This window comes from Lactuca virosa, chromosome 9, assembly GCF_052849685.1.
Source record: "Lactuca virosa cultivar CGN04683 chromosome 9, Lactuca_virosa_CGN04683_v6, whole genome shotgun sequence".
Lineage (NCBI taxonomy): Eukaryota > Viridiplantae > Streptophyta > Magnoliopsida > Asterales > Asteraceae > Lactuca > Lactuca virosa.
Window position 1 is genome coordinate 101,176,767 of NC_136434.1, and position 19,791 is coordinate 101,196,557.

Sequence of the window (19,791 nt, forward strand, 5' to 3'; positions counted from 1 at the left end):
AGTAGTTGATTGCTTGGAGTTTGAGAGCCTAGCACCAATAATGTGGATGCCTCAAATGGAAGTCACAAATCACCACAAACTTGGAAACTTGAGAGAATAGTCACAAACTTCTTGAAATCGGCCCTCTTGGTTTACACACATCAACTAGTGCAATTTCAAGAACCAAAGCCTCCTTTATATAGTGTGGTGGATTAGGGTTACATCCATGTAAACCCTAATACCCATGTCTTTTCATTTCCATGAGATCCATGGGTTAAAGCTCCATGGAGTATCCATGGACTTTCCATGCAAGCCTAGCCCATTCCAAATAAGCATTAGCCCACACTATATAAATACAAGAGCCCATATTTAATTAGTCATACTTTTGATCTCTAAATTAATTCAAAATTAATTATAGATCAATACTAATTAAATAATATGATTTTATATTAATATATTAGGACTTATAATATATTAATAAATCATAACTTATACTATTCTCAAACGATTATCCATAAATTTTTCGGGTGAAGTGCAACCCAAATGGACCATGCCGGGTCGGGTCAAGTACATACCAAATATAGTTATGGACTTAGACACTATATCCAACAATCTATTGAGGTACTTCGATAGTTACTGACTTCTATGACTTCTTCGGTGCTTTTCGTTTGAAGTTTCTTGTCTACTGAGTAGGCTAGAATGACGGGGTACTCTTCGCATGGGTACTTCTGAAGTTTTGAAACAAGAGACAACCTAAGGGTTTTGTGTTATGGATTGAAAGAATTTCATCTTATGGCTGATTAAGGAAAAAGTTCTCTTATACAGCATAAGAATTTTCACATGGTAAGGGCCAGGCCAAACCATGTCGAATGAGGATGTCAGAATTTTCTCGATGAAATAGATAATAAGTCGTTCTGGGACGAATGCTTACTAGGATGATATCCTATGTACCTAAGTTCTCAGCGTTTCTAGTTTTATTATGTTATTATCGCTACGAACCCCTTTTGATTCGAAATTGGCGGGTACTACCAATACGAGGGTTCTGACAATTTGAAATTATGAACTTTCATGAAACGATCCTTACTAGGTCTCACTATAATCGCTTGGTGTATACAAGTCATGTATAATTAAGATTGGTAAGACCTTTGACTGAGCAACCCTGCCTTAAATCCACAACCAAACAAGGAGCAGGAAATGAGGCGGGATTACTCACTCTAAGTCTACAAATCTTAATTATAAATGACCCTTATGTATACACTAAGTTATCATAGCTTACCTGTTAGGGTTTCAAATTTTTATATAAGTAATTATAGATAATTATCGGGGTTTGGAAGCGTACCAAAATATAGCAGGGTTCTTTGATGTTTTCCCATGTATTGGGATCAAAATCCTCCTGCTCCCCCTTCGTTCTTCTCTGTTGGACAATCCCTTTTGTAATGTCCTATTTCGCCACAAAGGTGACATATAGGAATGGTTCCAACATTGGTAGTTGAAGTGATGAACTCGACCGGAGTTTGTACAGATGCGGGTGGTATGCCCGTTCATGTTGCATCTATTGCAATGCAGCTCTCGGCAAACTCCATGATGATGGTAGTTGCACTTGCTGCAGTGTGGGAGGTTTCCTAAGTACGGCTTGGTTGGTGCTAGAATAACAGGGCTGATGGGGGTATCGACTACCACAGTTCATTGCCCTCTGATAGGTTCTTGAGTTGAACAACTCCCTTTCGTGTTCTCGAACTTTCGTTTAAGGATATTAGGCTTAAGGTTCGAGGTGTTCTTACAAGTAGGTGCTCGTTGCTGTACTTGGCCATCACCACGATCGGGGTTACCGATAGCATTATTACTAACATTTGTATTGTTAGCATTAAGGAGTGGCCAAAGTCTTATTTCTATTATCATATAATATTTTGAGACTAAAGCCAAGTTGATTCAAGGCATGACAGGTACATTCTCAACTATGGTACAAAACAGGGTAATTGGGTTGGATCTTTTCATGTTTGTTTTGATTTCATGCATTAAGTTTCAAATAGTTTTAACTTTAATTTTCTTTTCTTTTATTCTATTTTATTTTCTCCAGTTTAAATCTTCTTGTTCTTTCTTGAGGACAAGAAAGGTTCAAGCTTGGGGAAATTTGTTAGGTGAATTTCATGCATTCATTTTGTAGTTTTAGTTCATAAAAGTGCATTGCATTTAGGTTTAAACTCATGCATTTTGCATCTTTTTCGGGATTTTTCATGATGCAATTCCATTCACACACTTTTATGATATTTCAGGGACTTTTGAAGGTTGGATCTTGATGGAGGAAGTTAAAAAGAGTTGGAGACAAAGTTTCAGAAGTTTTGGAGCATTGAAAATAGAGAATGAAGAAATAAAGAATTTGGCTTCACACGTATTTACACGGCCGTGTAAATGATAGCTTATAATTTATACAGGCCGTGTAAACGCATATACAAGAGCATTCTACTTCGAAGGTCTGGAAGGATTGAGCATTCTACTTTTCTTGTTTACACGGTCGTGTAAATTGCACACTTTAATTTACACGGGCCGTATAAACGTCTCGACAGTTTTTAAAGTAGCTTTACTCTCATATAATTGAGACAATCTTAAGTATGTGTTGTTAGGTTGTAACTTGAACTTGATTTGTGTTTAACATCTAGTAATCTTTGATTTGATCTTGATCATGTGTTTGGTTTATTCTCTTTTTCACTTGATCAATGAATTAGGGTTTTTATCAATCTAGTTAATCAAATTGTAAAATTCGTATATGTTTTATGATTTGATGTTAGTAACATGCACTTAATTGATTGTAATTAAATCAAAGTGAGTGTAATCAAAGATTAAATGTTCATAATCCCAAGCTTATGAAGAATATTGAATATTGTTGGTAATTGTTGCAAGAACTTAAAGTCATTTAATGATTTGATGAAAGAGCTTATTTGAATTAAATCAATTAAATGAAGTTTTATTTGAAGAACATGTTTTGAATAAAACAATTTTTGTCAACTTGGATATTAGAGTTTATTAGTATCTAAATTACCAACCTAGATAGAACATAATCATATTCATTTTGCATCTTTCAACATAATACATGTATAAGAATCAGAATTGGAAATGTATTTCTTTTACTAAATTCTGTTAACAATCTGGTTTATTTATGAAGTTTAAATCTAGTTCAAACACAATCCCCCATTTTAATATTATTTGTATTATGTGTGAAAATATGGCAAGATAAGAAGTCATGTATTCCTGTGGACCGACCCTGCTTACTCTAAACTATCTTTAGTATAAGAAATAGCAGTGACTTGAGCTTTATTAATATTATTTTATCCCATTATTTGTTGGTTTGACAGCCAAACAAATTGGCGCCGTTGTCGGGGATACGGTAGTACTAATTGTTTATGCCAAAATCTTTTCGCACAGGTACACCTTTACCAGTTGATTTGGAGATAGAGAAATCTGCAAAACAAAGAAGGAAGCAAGCTAAACTTTTAAAGAAACAACGATCCGGAGCTTCTTCATCAAATCCATCAACCACATCTTCACCAACATCCAAAAGTACCACCCCACCATCTTCACCTACTCCTACCATGGCAGACAATCATGGAGGAAACCAAAATCTTCCAAACCCACCACCTGAACAAACCTTTAGACAGTGGGCCACTCAAGATGTCACCCAACAACCTTTATGCATTAATTACCCTGCAACAATCAACTTTGAACTCAAGTCTGGACTCATCCATTTGTTACCCTCATTCTGTGGTCTTGAGAATGAAGACCCACATAAATTCCTTAAGGAATTTCATGTTGTCTGTGTGGGTATGAAGCCACATGAAGTTACAAAAGATCAAATCAAGTTAAGGGCATTCCCCTTTGCTTTACAAGATTCAGCCAAGGAGTGGTTATATGACTTACCACCGGGGTCAGTTACAACATGGAATGAACTTGCAAGGATGTTTCTGGATAAATATTTTCCAGAAATGAGAGCTTCAGCTTTACGCAGAGAGATAATTGGTATCAAGCAACAAAAGAGATAAGCCTTGCATACTTATTGGGAACGGTTCAAGAAATTATGTTCAAGATGTCCAAAACATGGGATTACAGAATATCAGTTGTTACAGTATTTTTGTGAAGGAATGTCATCTTGGGATAGGAGATTACTCAATGCATCAAGTGGTGGATCTATAGCTGATAAGACTCCAACAGAAATCAGAGTTCTTATCAAGAACATGGCAGAAGAGTCCAAGCATACAGTCCAAGAAGAAGAATGGTACAGTGATGCACCAAGAGGAGTGAAAGAAATTTCTACCCCAAAAATTGAAAGTCAGCTTTCTGAGTTGACTAAAGTAATGATGATGCTTGCAAAGGACAAGGGCGTGCAACCACCAACAGTTAGACCTTGTGGTATTTGTACTCAAGTGGGGCATCCAACCGACATGTGCCCTCAACTTCAAGAGGAAGATTATGAAGAAGCAAAAGCCATGGGAGGTTTTCTTGGGTCTAATCAAAGGGGATATGAGCAGCCACAGGGTGATCAAAGATGGAGTAACAATCACGGTTGGGGAGGACATCAACAGATAAATTATCAACCAAGTCAACCACATCAATACCAACAAAGACCACTTTTTCCACCACAAAACTTTCAACCAAGGCAACCACAACACCCTCCTCAACAATCGGGTTCATCAAGTATGTCCTTAGAGGACATAGTGAAGAGTTTGGCAACTAGTACACAAGCTTTCCAAATTAGAGACAAAAGCAAGCATAAAGAACTTAGAGAAACAAGTTTCACAGCTTGCCACTTCCGTAAGCAAACTAGAATCTCAAGGAAAGTTACATGCACAAACTGAAACAAACCCAAGGCACAACGTGTGTGCCATCACATTGAGAGGAGGAAAGAGCTATGATGATCCAAAAGTGTCGGTTGATCAAAAGGAAGAAGAAATAGTGGTCGAAGAGGCAACCAAAGAAGATAAGGAGGAAGAGAAAACAATCAAAAAGAAGCCCTTCATCACTGAGTCTAAAGCCACACCTCCTCCATTTCCCGAAATATTAAAGAGCACGAAGAAAGAACGGGGGGAGAGTGAGATCATGCAAATGTTCAAGAGAGTTAAAATCAACATCCCACTCCTCGAGGCCATCAAGCAGGTACCTAGATATGCAAGGTTCCTTAAGGATCTTTGTGTATCTAAAAAGAAATTAAAAGGAAATCAAGTCGTAACAGTTGGGGAGCATGTATCCGCGGTTTTGCAAAAGAGGATGCCCCCGAAGTGCAAGGATCGCGATGTCTTTACCGTGCCTTGCAAGTTGGGGAATCTTTATGTACCCCGAGCTATGCTTGATCTAGGTGCATCCGTAAATGTCCTACCATATTCTCTTTTTAAATCAATTGGTGTAGGAACATTGAGCAAAACCGGTGTGATCATCCAACTTGTTGACCGGTCTTTGGTACACCCAAAGGGAGTATTAGAGGACGTGTTAGTGCAAGTCGATGAATTTGTCTTCCCGGCTGATTTTTATGTCTTAGATATGGGAGATGATGACTCTCCAAGTTCAAGTTCCGTACTTTTGGGTAGACCTTTTCTTAAAACTTCTAAAACAAAAATTGATGTCTACAATGGAACTTTGAGTATGGAATTTGATGGTGAAGTTATCAACTTCAATGTGCATGAAGCAAAAAAGATTCCTTTTGATGTTCAATCTGTTAATTTTGTCAATTTGATCCAGCCCTCAACAAAAAAGGGTTTAAGTTTGTCTAACAATGAATTTCTAGAGTTAGTTTTGCAAGGAAAACTAGACAGGGACAAAGCCAAAGAGCTTGCAAAGGAGGTCGATATGGACAATGAGGTGTTGGAGAGTTTGGAGTTTATTGATGACAAGAAGCATGTGAGGAGTGATGATATAAAACCCAAGCCATCCACCAAAGTCAAAATCCTTCCACCGGTGGAACAAGCACAAGATTCAGGAGCAAAAACTCCACCGGATCCCTTAGAGAATATACATGTCAAGAAGGAGATGGCGAGGAGGTTGATGTGTTGGAGAGGCCCACGTATCAAGACTGAAGCACATTAAGGGGGCAAAGTCGAGCCAACGACATTAAAAAGGGGCGGCTAACCGGGAGGCAACCCGGGGTATTTTTGTCATTTCTTATATTTTCATTGTATTTTCTTTGTTTTCAAACTTCCAAGTTGTTTTTCATGCTAAAAGAGGGTAAAAAAATCATTTTCCGGGCAATAGTGGAGTGGCGGGTTGCAATTTCAAAAAGTGAAAAAATTAAAAAAAATTTGGCCTTTTACAGACATTTACACGGCCGTGTAAACTTATGCTTATGGTTTACACGGGCCGTGTAAACGACCAGCTACCGCAGTCAAAATTCAGCATTTACACGGCCGTGTAAATTTTGCCCTTCTGTTTACACGGGCCGTGTAAACGTAAAAACAGAGCTGGACGTTTTTTTAAGGCTAAAATCGATTTCTTTTGTTCATTCTTTTCACAATACCTGCGTTTTTTCTCCTCCCTTCTGCCCTCTTCGAAAAAAAACCTTAAAAACACTCAATCTTTTTCAATTTTGCACCTAACAAATCAAAGCTCCAAGGTATGAAATTCTTCTCTTTTCTTCATCTTCTTTATCTTCCACCTCTATTCCACCATTTTCATGGCCGATTTTGGGGTTTTTGAGCAAACCCTAGAATTTTTTTGAACTTCACAATCCCAACCCCAATGGCCTCCATACTATCCTGCAGATTATCCTTCACAGTTCCCTCCATATCCACCGCCCGGTCCTCAATAGGCCGGCTATGCCTCTCTCCAAGCGTCGAGGACGATGCTTATTTTAAGCTTAGGGAGGGGCATCCATCCATGCATAAATCTCGTTGCATGTAATTTTGTACATATTGCATTAATTTCCATTTTCCTTTTCATTTTTCTGCATGGAAAATTTTTCAAAAGCCAAAAAGATTTTCTTTCTATTCTAATTTTTATTTTTTATTTTCTTTGCATTTTGTTTGCATCTAAATTTTTGCATTGCATAAAAAAAAATTTGATCCAATCCCAAGCAACCGAATCTTTTCAAAACAGTTGAGCTGGTAAGTGAGTCATGTGCCTTGAGATTAGCTTGCTCTTTTTATTGAAAAATCTTAAAGCAAGTTAATCGCACACGAACACACCTCCCGAAGCTACTTGTGCAAAACAGAAAGTGAGAAGATTGTCAACATTTGAGCATAACAGCAGGTATGAGTTAATTCTTTGGGACGTATGACTGGTCTTATGAGTAGTAGATGCTCAATTGAACTTAAAATGCCAAATTCAAAAATTCATAAAAAGAATACAAAATTTCAATGTCCCGAGCCTTCCAGCACTCTAAAAAGTCCTTTCTACTCATTCCCTTTTATATACCTTGCTTGGGGACATAGTTTCCAACTATACCTGCGGGTCTTTGCATGCTAACTTCAGTCCCCCAAAAAATGTCTAGAAGCCCCTCACGGTAATAGACCGTGAGATGTCCCACAATGGAGAAGTCAAGGACGAAAGTATAAAGAAATTGGCCAAATAAATAAATTAATAAGAGTGTTATGTGTTAACTTAGTTATTTGTATATGTGTTACTTAAAAATAATAATAATAATAATAATAATAATAATAATAATAATAATAATAATAAAACTATTATTAAGTTAATCTGTGACCTTTGGGATTCGAACAAGTAAACTCTGAGGGGTGTTTTACACCTAATCGCCTAAAGCTAAATTGTTTGGGACTGATTGAGTTGAAAATTCGTTACATGAGTTCCATAGAAAGTCATGAACTTAATAATAGCAAATAAAGCTAATCTGTGGCCTTTGAGGTTCGGGCAAGTAAACCCGAGGGATCTCTTTAAATCTAGCACACTAAGGTCATTTGATTTGGATGTGTTGGTTGGAAGCCCGTTACACGGATTTCAAAGAAAGCCATGAGCTTTATTTGTAAAAAATATAATTAAGAAGTTTGTATATAATTGTGTTTATAGTTTAATTGAATATTGTGTTTAGGAAAAATACTTGGCTGTCAAAAGATTCCCTTGGACTTGGATTTGAACTTATGACATTGGACTGAATGTTAATTACTTTGACTGGTGTAAGTGGTTTGAAGTTGTAACCAATCTGGATAAATATTAGGGAATTTTTAGAAAAGATTTTTCAGAAAAAGATTGTTGTTGACCAACAAATAGCTGGAATCGGGCATTGTTATATTTTATGAAACAAAGATGGTTGAGCATGTTTTGTCACATATAATTTCACGAGAGTAAGACCATAATTTGTTCCAAGAATTGACTTGATGATATTGAAAGGGAATAAGTGTTGTGATCTTTGATTCTGTTGAGTTGTATTAGGGAGTGGCCAAAGTCTTATTTCTATTATCATATAATATTTTGAGACTAAAGCCAAGTTGACTCAAGGCATGACAGGTACATTCTCAACTATGGTACAAAACAGGGTAATTGGGTTGGATCTTTTCATGTTTGTTTTGATTTCATGCATTAAGTTTCAAATAGTTTTAACTTTAATTTTCTTTTCTTTTATTCTATTTTATTTTCTCCAGTTTAAATCTTCTTGTTCTTTCTTGAGGACAAGAAAGGTTCAAGCTTGGGGAGATTTGTTAGGTGAATTTCATGCATTCATTTTGTAGTTTTAGTTCATAAAAGTGCATTGCATTTAGGTTTAAACTCATGTATTTTGCATATTTTTCGGGATTTTTCATGATGCAATTCCATTCACACACTTTTATGATATTTCAGGGACTTTTGAAGGTTGGATCTTGATGGAGGAAGTTAAAAAGAGTTGGAGACAAAGTTTCAGAAGTTTTGGAGCATTGAAAAGAGAGAATGAAGAAATAAAGAATTTGGCTTCACAGGTATTTACACGGCCGTGTAAATGATAGCTTATAATTTACACGGGCCGTGTAAACGCATATACAAGAGCATTCTACTTCGAAGGTCTGGAAGGATTGAGCATTCTACTTTTCTTGTTTACACGGTCGTGTAAATTGCACACTTTAATTTACACGGGCCGTATAAACGTCTCGACAGTTTTTAAAGTAGCTTTACTCTCATATAATTGAGACAATCGATTATTTTTGGAAGTTAGGTCGGATTTTGGGCAGAGAGAAGGCGATTTTCAGAGATTTTGGAAGTAGATTAACACTTGGAAACACTTTAATTTCCTTTTTGTAAGTCAATTTGAAGTTTAAAATTGTTTGATTTGTAGTTTAACCTAGACATGTGTGGTTGATTTCATTATCATTTCCGAATCTGAATTTTTAAGTATGTGTTGTTAGGTTGTAACTTGAACTTGATTTGTGTTTAACATCTAGTAATCTTTGATTTGATCTTAATCATGTGTTTGGTTTATTCTCTTTTTCACTTGATCAATGAATTAGGGTTTTTATCAATCTAGTTAATCAAATTGTAAATTCGTATATGTTTTATGATTTGATGTTAGTAACATGCACTTAATTGATTGTAATTAAATCAAAGTGAGTGTAATCAAAGATTAAATCTTCATAATCCCAAGCTTATGAGGAATATTGAATATTGTTGGTAATTGTTGCAAGAACTTAAAGTCATTTAATGATTTGATGAAAGAGCTTATTTGAATTAAATCAATTAAATGAAGTTTTATTTGAAGAACATGTTTTGAATAAAACAATTTTTGTCAACTTGGATATTAGAGTTTATTAGTATCTAAATTACCAACCTAGATAGAACATAATCATATTCATTTTGCATCTTTCAACATAATACATGTATAAGAATCAGAATCGGAAATGTATTTCTTTTACTAAATTCTGTTAACAATCTGGTTTATTTATGAAGTTTAAATCTAGTTCAAACACAATCCCCCATTTTAATATTATTTGTATTATGTGTGAAAATATGGCAAGATAAGAAGTCATGTATTCCTGTGGACCGATCCTGCTTACTCTAAACTATCTTTAGTATAATAAATAGCAGTGACTTGAGCTTTATTAATATTATTTTATCCCATTATTTGTTGGTTTGACAGTCAAACAATTTCTATAGTTTGTTTACTTCTCCTATGTTTCTTCTTGGGATTCTCCTAATGAAGTTCTGTTGGATCCTCCTTGACTCTTCTCTTGATTGCTGGAGTAACTATGTTTATCTAACGGGTTTATACGAGAATGGGAATGTCTAAAGAATCTATGAGAAAATTTGAATTTTTATGAAGGTGATTCTTTCTGGTCCTTCTATAATCACATGGTGTGTACCGATTATATATAATCCATATCAAATAGACCTTTGAATAAGTAATCCTACTCTAAAACCACATCCAAACAAGGAAAAGGAAGTAGAGTGAAAATCACATATTCTAAGTCTATAAAATCTCGGCTATATATAACCTTAACGTATCCACTTAGTAATTATAGACCTATCAGAAAAGATCTTATAACATTTCCCCAAAGGTATGAAACATACCTCCATGTTATTTTAGTTATGAGTTTGATTCTTGAACTTCTAGATACAAGAACTTAACAAGTTTTCAGTTTTCTTGTTATTGCATCCTAAAATACTCCTATAGTATTTTAGTCTTTGGTTCTAGAATTCTTCTGGTGCTTAGGTAAGTTTTAGACCAGTTTCAACATTACAATCACTCCCCTAAACACATGTTGGTCATATCTCGGATGAATATAGTTGATCAGGCTATATTGATCCCAGATATGATTACGTCACTGTCTAGGTTTAACTGCAATGTCCAACATCCAAATACTTTTGTTTTGTTCTTCTTGTGATATTCATTCTAGTATATATACTCTGCATGTACTTATACTTTTATAAAATATTAATATATTTTTAAAGTATAACTCTTGGTCAGAGTGTTTTTATCCCAATGGGTTTATAATTGTATATCTTTTATGACTGATATACTGAGTTCACTATAAACACTGCTCTGATACCAATCTGTCGCACCCCCAAACCAGAACGGCGGAAACGTTCGGGGGTGGAGGACTTTTAGGTAAGTATCACAACACATGCAATATAGTAATCAAAGTACAAACAACCATTGCATTAATAAGTATAAGTTTTACATAAGTGTTTAAACATTACATATTCAAACACTAAAGTAGGTACAATAGAAGACAAGAGTCGCGGTACGGTACTAGGTAGTCTTCTCAAAAGCTTCTGGAGTGTACCTGTCTACTGGATTCCTGAGAATACAAGTTATTTGAAAAGAGTAGATCAGCATTTAAGCTGGTGAGTTCATAAGTATTTTAGTTCTGTTAAGTATACCCTAAGTTCTTTGAATGAGTTCACTGGTTTCTCCAGGAAATCATATATCTCCTGAGGTGATTAACTGATAACCTCAATAGTTTCCCTCTGTAATTACTTAGTTTATACTGATTATACATAACATAATATTGAATTGATAGTTAAATGGGTGTATCTGCCCTAAGCCTACAACCAAACAAGGAACAGGAAGTAAGGCGGAAGTCACACATTTCACTGTCAATCGGACATTACTTATGTACGAATCTGATGTAATAACTAAGGAATTATAGAATTAACCACTAAAGGTCTTTTATGTTATACTAGTTTACAAAGATTGAGTGACTAAGTTTCCTTTGATAAGTGGTTTAATTCCATAAACCGTTTCCTTTGTATAAGTGGTTTAATCCCATAAACCGTTTCATTTGTAAAAGTGGTTTAATCCCATAAACCGTTTCATTGGTAAAAGTGTTCTTAGTTATATATGTTCTACAGTAACAACCTTAGTATTAATCATGGAGAGTATTCTATTATCCATAATACTGCCTTGTGGTTTTAAATGTTCAAAACCAGAAGTACAATACTTGATTTCATGATATATAGCTCTTACTGTAAGTAAAAGCTACTGAAGGTATATCTGGTCGGGATGTAATTAACTTTTCTTACTGTTATAAGAGAAGTATATTACTTTGTAATTCACTCGTTGTTTTATCCATGTGAGTCCTATTAACCATACTAATATGACGGAAATGCCTGCAGCGACGTTCTTCAGGCGTCGGAACGGTATGATATTTGACACCCTAGGCCTGCCGGCCAAACTGTAGCGAACAGTAAAGGTGCGGGATTGTCAGTCCCGTATAGATCTATACACAAATTCACGCTCTCCCTACAAGAGATTCTGGCTAATAGTTCAGGACTTAAAAAGGTCGTACTTAGATAATCACACCGTGAAGGGTCTCACAAATTTATTGTTTCAACAAGATTTTCGATGTATTATTGTTATTACCCGATGAATGCTAACTCTGGTACTTTGTATCGTACCCTTGGTTAATGCAAACACGGTAAGATGTATTATTACCTCAAGTTTGCTAACTCGGGTACTCTGTATAGTACCTTTGCTAATGCCAACCCGACAGAATGTATTATTACCCGTGATTGCTAACTCTGGTACTCTGTATATCGTACCTTTGTTAATGCAAACCCGGTATGATGTATTATTACTCGTGATTGCTAACTCTGGTACTCTGTATATCGTACCTTTGTTAATGCAAACCCGACATTACCATGTGTTTGTTGGATTAATGTCTAAGTCCATAACTATAATTGGTAAGACATGACCCGACCCGGCATGGTCCATTTGGGCCATGCATTTGGATAGACTATAATGAGAGAAATAACACTTAAGGTTGGTTAATATATTATAAGTTCTAATATATTAATAAGGTTATTTAATTAGTATTGATCAAGAATTAATTTGGAATTAATTAAGTGATCAAAAGGAGACTAATTAAATATATGGGTTGATTGTGTAAATCATTCATTCTTATATATGTGGGCTGGTGATCCAAGATTCCTTATGTTGGACTAAGTCCATGGGGTGACCCATGGATACTCCATGGAGGTTAAAATCCATGGAGCATAAGGAATGGGTAAAGTTATGAGTTACATGGTGTAACCCTAATAGCCACCATATAAAAGAATCTCATGGCTCAAGAAATCGTGTACTAATGTGTGAATATGAGGGCTAGACGATTTCAAGGAGTGTTCCATTTCTCTCAAGTCATTCCATGTGCATTTGGTGTTGTGTGAACCATTTGAGGTGTCACACTTGGGGCACTAGGCACTCAAGCTTCATGGAGACAAGCTACATCAAACAAAGGTATGTATTCTATCCATTTGATTACCCAAGTATCAAGTATTGTATGCTAGATAGGGTAATACCTTGGAAAGTTCATAATTGCATGTATAATAGAGAAAACATAGATCCAAGGTATTTAGAGTTACATGTACACTTAGGAGTGTTAGAATGCTCATAACCCAACAGTGGTATCAGAGCCTAGGCTTGTTTTCTTGTTATACTTGCAAAAGTAGCTGAAAAATCGAGTTGGATGCATATATTCGATTGTTTTGGCTGGAATTGGACTAGGAACATTACCCTAAAATGTTTTTGTAAACTTGTTTTTGATGTGGTAATGTTCATGCTAATCCAATTTCTAAGATAATTGTCATAATTTCAAGATTTGTATTAGTTTGTATGTTCATGCTAATTTCTTGAAGATTGATGATTTGAATTATCTTATTCTTATGAGGTTCTTAGATTAATAGAAAAGTTGTGTGAAATAGTTGTTTTCAATCCATTTTAATCTAAGAGTTGATTCCAAAGTGTGTTTTTGTAACTTGTCCTCAAGTTATATAAAAAGTCACATTTAAGAATCATAAAACTCATAAAAGTTGGCAAAGGTTACAAAATGAAGAGTCTAGTTCTAATTGAATGGTTTTATGACTCCATAACTTGTCCTCAAGTTATGGAGGTTCAAGAGTCTCTTCATTAAATTAAAAAAAAAAAGTGTAACCTTAATTAGTTCCATAAGTTACAATAAAAAAAAGTTATTTTTTTTATTAATTAGTTTAAAGTCTTCCATAACTTGTCCTCAAGTTATGGAACTTGAAGAGTTTTTTTTTTAATTAAAACTACTTTAAACTCATAAGTTATGGAATTAATTAGTTTTGAATAGTTTCAAAACTTGCCCTCAAGTTTTGGAATTTGAAAAGTTTTCACTTATGAATACTTTAATTCCAAGTTAGCCCTTAGAATTTTAAAAGTTAAAATTCAACCCTTATACTTTATAATATTATAAGTTAATAATATTTATATATATGTATAAGAGTAAAGTCAGTCTTACTGTTAGTAGGCCTCATTCACGAAGCCGGTCTATAAGGGGAGTATAAGGTTACTGCCTATAAAATGGCAGTTTAATGGGTGTCCACTCTCACCCACCGCTTCCTTGACTGGTGGAGGGTCGTTAGCCGAACAGGTAGGACAAGGACTATAATTCTCCCTTCATTAAAAGTATTAATGATAAATACTAAGTAATTAAACACTTATAAATTCCCAATCTTAGTTACTTAGGAAAATGTGAATAAGGTGCTAATCCATGAAATTACACTTTGCACTTTGTTTAAACCGTTAGTGGAGCGTGTGTGGTTAACCGGCACACTAACCTGGATTTAACAAAGTAGGCAAATGGTAACTTAATATTTATCATAGTATCGGTGGAGCTCGTGTGGTTAACCGGAACATCGATTGAGGGGTAAATATTAAGGGTACCAAGTATATTTGCATGGTTACTTCACACCTTGTTTTGTGATCCTCGGCATCCCAGTGACAAAACCTAAAGGGCACACTCGAGATTGAAACATGCCATTGAAAAGTTCAATGAATCTTAAAAGATCTAGGAGTTTCAAATCCAATTAAAAACCTAATTACATTATTTCGTTTTTCATGGTGGAAATTGGTAAATCGTCATTTACCTACCTTCAACTATTTTATAACTCGGATTACGGCATCCCTCTTCCAGTTATAAATAGGTTGTTGGATCCTAGCCTTAATATTTCATATTGGGTGTTATATTAAGGACTTTAGATCAACTATCTTGAATATCTCCCATTGTTGATGTCTGGTTTAGACAACAATGATCTTCCCAAACCAAGCTTTCCTAATGAATATGACTTCCCGAGTTTGGCTCATGGAAGTCATACTTCTCTTCCTCCACCTCCTCCAATTATTCTCCTTAACCCACAAGTTCAAGGTCACTCAAGCCCTAATGGCAAGCAAGGTCTATGTGTGATCACATCTTAGAGATGAAGTCGCATATTGACAAGCCGGGAGAGTTGGGTGTCAAAGTCTTGAGAAAGTTGGATGTTCAATCACTTTCTAAGTCACACAGTGAGTTCCTTTGGGACTACTATGAAACAGACTATGACATGAACCTTAATGATCATATCTATTTGCTTGGTGCTGCTGAATCAGCAATGATTTGGAACGATAGTATAGCAAATTTGATTAGAAGATCAACTTCCCAAAAACTTTATGGACAGTGACAATGGTGACACTGGAAATCCAGAAAAAGCATTCTCTTCCCAATGGAAAGGGATTGGCCATAGTCAACCCGATTGACCAAATGGTAAAGAGAAAGGCTAAGTCTGAGATAGTCCCATTACCAAAGGGTCCATATGTTTATTTTGCCAAAGGAAGGGGCGTTGATTGCAAAGTTGCCAAATTTACCTAAGGATGTTAAAGTCAATAAGTTTGACTCTACATCAGGTAGAGCCCATTATCTAACTCTGTTAAGTTCTATTCTGAGATCCTCATTACATGATGTGACTGGGTCACATGTTGATGTTTTAAGAATCAAAGAATAGAGAGAAATCTTAAAGGAAGTATATGCTGATTCTGATCGCGAAGGTGGATTTCGATCGCATCAGAATTTTGAGCAGTTGCTTAAGAAGTTATGATATATTGCTAAGGAATAGATAACAACAATTTTCCATGTGGATTGTAAGGATAAGTTTTTTCGCAAAGTTTTAAAATAAAAGAAAATTGTTTAATTTTATTTATTTGAAGTATCCTTACAATGGCATTTGTGGAAAAGTGTTGCTTATATGATTCCACTGACAGCAATATTGGAAAATGGATTTGATTCTTTCATTTGTGGTAGTGTCTAAATTTACCAAATCAGGAAAGTTCCTCATCACCCAAGTTTCAATTGGACCGAAACTTGGAATCATGCAAGTTGAATAGTATGATGAATGAGAACTTTCAAGCATTGGAAAATCAAGACTAATTACTTGTTCACATGGATGTGTGAGTCAAGTGAAGGACTAAAGGGATCGAGTACACATTCTTGTGCACTGGTCATGTCCACCACAAAGCTCGTTAAGACTATTTGATTTACTAAAGTTTAGTAAATATGGTTATACTTACAAGTTTAAGTATAATTCTGAAACATTGGAAAAGTCTCAATGTATGGCAGAACGAATGGGAAGAATCAAATTAGGCAGAAAGATAAAAGTTTCTCAAATCTGAAAAGATGGGAGAGTACTTTAGTATCATGTTTGTGATCATCTTAATGATTTAGAAATCATATCACAATTAGTCCTCTAAATGTCATCTTAGTGCATTCTTATGACTAAGAAGAGGAGTCATGAATTGTTGAAATGGTTAGATCAGGAAGATGAGTCATACTTCGTTCCAAAACAATTCTTAGAGTCATACTCCAAGATTGTAACTTGAGTGACATATCTTAAAGAAAGGTTTAAAACACTTGTCAAATGTAAGAGTAAAAGTGTCCTACTCTTGTACATTTGAAATTGGTAAGTTGTGATGTTTTGGATAAAACAAAGACCAACTAAGGCCAATTGTGTGAAGTGTTTGTCTTGATAAAGAATCCGCACTATCTCTTGAATATTTGGAAAGAAAGTCTTATATGTCAAGAGGATAGTGGGAGTCTTAAAGATCCTAAAAAGAATTTCAAGAACTAATCAAGAATAAAACCTGAGGTTCTTCACTAGCACACGAATTGAGGTTTATAACCTATCGTGTTGACATATTCTGTGCCCATTCCAGTTAAAGTTGGCTTTGCATAGGAGTTCTGAAAGTTCTCAATTGGTTGCATAACAACTTGGATGCAATGGCAGGCCCTGTACTGCCAGGTGGCAAGAAGTTAAGATTGCATAAGTTCAGTCCATATGAGTTTGGATTTGTCATTATCCTTGTCTTGTGACTATGGTTTTGACGATTCACATGGATAAGAACACATACACCATAAAATCTAAGGGTCATAAGGTTTCTCTTCGATTCATGAAAATGATGGTGAGGAAACACTTCCACCAAGTAGATTTGAAGCAGATGGCAAAAGGTCTAAACAACTGAGACTATGATTACGGAATCCCTTTTCATAGTTCTGAAATTGTTTAGACACACATGCATGCTATCTAAGGAAAGGTGTATGATTTTGATAAAGTTTTATCAAAGCATCTTGTATCAGAAATCTGAACTTTGGTAAGAAAGTCAATAAAGTATTGATTTCTAGAAGTCCAGCTGATTTCTGAGTACATGTCAAAGCTAGTGGGAGCATAAGTGTTATGCTAATAATCATCATGTTAGTGGGAGCATGATAATTATTGTTAGTGTTGCAAGTTAGCAATGTTAATTATAGAAAACAAAAGTTTCAATTCGTGAGGCTGCAGGGATTGAAAAAGTTGTTTTGCTATAATTAAGGGAGAGGATATACTTCATTTCAGTTCTAAAGGCTTAGATTGAGACCTTAATCATCTTTAGTCAAGAATATATATATGAATTTCATGTTGGATTGGTTCAACTTAAGGAAATTCTATATATTGCGTTCTCAAAATTCGATTATGATTATGGCATCCCTCTTCATAGTCAAATTTTGAAAACATGGCAAATAAAAATATTGTAGCAAAAGACTGGTCTAGAATCATGTCTTTATGTGAGACATCATGAATCGTGTACCATTTGCTTTGGGTACAGGATCGATTGCATGTGCTATAATATTTGTCATTTCTAAATTTTTCCAAATGCCCAGAGGCATTAAGAAGGGAAAAGGTCTAGAATTGGATATGACTAAAATGATTAAGCAATTGTCGAGGACAATCTAAGGTTTACCAAAGATTGGTTGCTCAGGGACAGTTGGAAGTATAGTGCTAATTTTGGAAGGACCATATTGACATATTCTGAAAAGAGGCATCTCTTATTCAGAAGTGATAGTCAAAATGAGAATATGGAGTTGTCTCCATAGGTGGAAGTTATCTGTGTAAGATTAGAAAACTTAATGCAAGAAGCATGTCCAAAGCAATGTACTTTGAATATGAGACTTAGTTTCCATGGAGTTGATCTCCATTGGAATACCTTAAAATGACTGTTGACAAGTCTTTGTGACTTTGTACATATTCATTATAGGAGGGTCAGTGCATATAAGTTTAAAATCTAAACAGATTTCGATAAATGATAGGAATTTGAAATTCTCACATTTTTCGATAAGGATTTGGGAGTGTGAAATTAGAATCATTGAAATTATCTTCAATTGGTTTATTTCACAAAGTAAGGATCATAGACAAACATAGAGTGCATACTTGGTGTATGGCAAAGCTATTGTTTAAGAAAAACATAGTGTACATGCTTGGAGCATGGGACAACTAGTGTTTTTAATTCAAGTATAAAGTTGATAAAACCGAAACAATGAATAATGAGTAATCAGTATGGTGATAAATAAAAGTGTTTATTTATATTCATAGGGTTTGATACCATAATTGATTCATTTATTCTTGTGTTTCACTTTGCATGTTTTGACTTCCAGAATAACTAAGTCGCTCTTCCTGAATGATTAAGTTATTCAAACCATCCACAGTCGGTCATATGTTGGAAGTAGATATGAATCAAGACTGTCATGGGTTGGTTTGTAGAGGTCCAAGTTGGTGGACAAAGTGGTGCTACAACACTCATGAGTGCTCATAAGCTCTGAGTATTGGATTCAACCCACGCTCATTTGAATCACTTCATGGATTTTATCACGAGTGATCATGAGACGATAATATCTTATATTCTTCAAACCTAGAGATATGAGTTGTTACTATGAGTTGGTTATACATTGATTGCACGAAAACGCATTGGTAACTCGATGTTATAAAACGTGTCTTTGTGTATGATTCAACAAGTAGTAGAACAAGCCACATGAGTCGAAGTTTATCCATTCCTTTTACCTTCGGGATAAAAGCGATATATGTGGGCCCCTCGATGATTTAAAGATGATACATGTGAGTGCTTGGCCAAGCCAGAACTGGTTTGATTTGTTCAATCAGTCAGTCATCATGAATCGGAAATCGGGAAACAACAAATGGACAGAGAGAATGATTGATAATCCATGTCTCAGTCCATATGATATCTAGAATGGAGGAATATGTGATCCCTTATCTAATGGACAAGTCATTGACAAAGGTCAGAGTCCATCGACAAGGTCAGAGTTCGACAGAAGCTTTTGAGAGCTACGATTGCTGATCGGTTCCTGAAGTCATACGCAATAATAGTTTTAGACTTATCCAAGTGGGAGACTGTTGGATTAATGTCTAAGTCCATAACTATAATTGGTAAGACTTGACCCGACCCGGCATGGTCCATTTGGGTTGCATGGCATCATGCATTTGGATAGACTATAATGAGAGAAATAACACTTAAGGTTGGTTAATATATTATAAGTTCTAATATATTAATAAGGTTATTTAATTAGTATTGATCAAGAATTAATTTGGAATTAATTAAGTGATCAAAAGGAGACTAATTAAATATATGGGTTGATTGTGTAAATCATTCATTCTTATATATGTGGGCTTGTGATCCAAGATTCCTGATGTTGGACTAAGTCCATGGGGTGACCCATGGATACTCCATGGAGGTTAAAATCCATGGAGCATAAGGAATGGGTAAAGTTATGAGTTACATGGTGTAACCCTAATAGCCACCATATAAAAGAATCACAT